Source organism: Triticum aestivum, unplaced genomic scaffold (assembly GCF_018294505.1).
Source record: "Triticum aestivum cultivar Chinese Spring unplaced genomic scaffold, IWGSC CS RefSeq v2.1 scaffold45988, whole genome shotgun sequence".
NCBI lineage: Eukaryota > Viridiplantae > Streptophyta > Magnoliopsida > Poales > Poaceae > Triticum > Triticum aestivum.
In genome coordinates this window covers 41,636-42,349 of record NW_025227685.1, presented here as the reverse complement: position 1 = coordinate 42,349, position 714 = coordinate 41,636, and the positions used below count along the sequence as shown (strand labels likewise).

The window sequence follows — 714 nt, the reverse complement described above, 5'->3', positions numbered from 1 at the left end:
TTTCAAACAAATAATGTAAGGGCTTGGATAGGAAATTTTATAGCCTTCACTAAATAGCTGCTGGCAAGGCATCACAGTCGATTAGGTCACACATAGCAGCAGTTCAAGCCTCCAAGTCCAATGCAAGGCTGCTGGCATGGCATCACACATAGACAGGCATACTTGACATACTACTAGAGAGAGAAATTGATCACTTTGATTGGAAGGCCAAGGCCGCTGCCCGGCTGGCTAGCTCGCATGCATCAATAGTCGAACGCCATCGGGCTTCTGACATGGTGCTTCTTGCCCTTCCAAACGATCTCGCCAGACTCCCACATCCCGACCGGCTTCACCGCCTCGGTCCTGATGAAGTTGACGATGTACTTGTTATGCTCCATGTAGTTGCTGAACGTGAGCTGCGTCGGGGTGACGGTGACCGTGGCCCCGTCCGGCGCGGTCACCGTGACCTCGTAAGTCTCTTCTGTCCGAGAGACCGATGTGAGCGTCCTGCGGATCCTGCGCATGACGACGCTGCCGTCGAAGAGGACCACCATTGACGGGTAGTTAAGGTCATTGGTGTAGCCAGGATTTACGGCCAGGGTGGTCCAATTGATATATACAATATTTATATTAAAAATATGACATACCAATATATTTAGGAAGAGCTATGTGTGTTAAGATGAGGGGGCCAATGGCCCCCCTCCACCAGCTTAAACTTATTTTCGAAAAAATAAT

At 49.7% G+C, this 714-nt stretch overlaps 1 pseudogene; it reads right to left on the bottom strand.

Annotated features, from left to right (window-relative positions):
- The window catches only part of LOC123172809 (subtilisin-like protease SBT1.3), a 10,536-nt pseudogene that overhangs the window by 8,085 nt on the left and 1,737 nt on the right, over window positions 1–714 (bottom strand).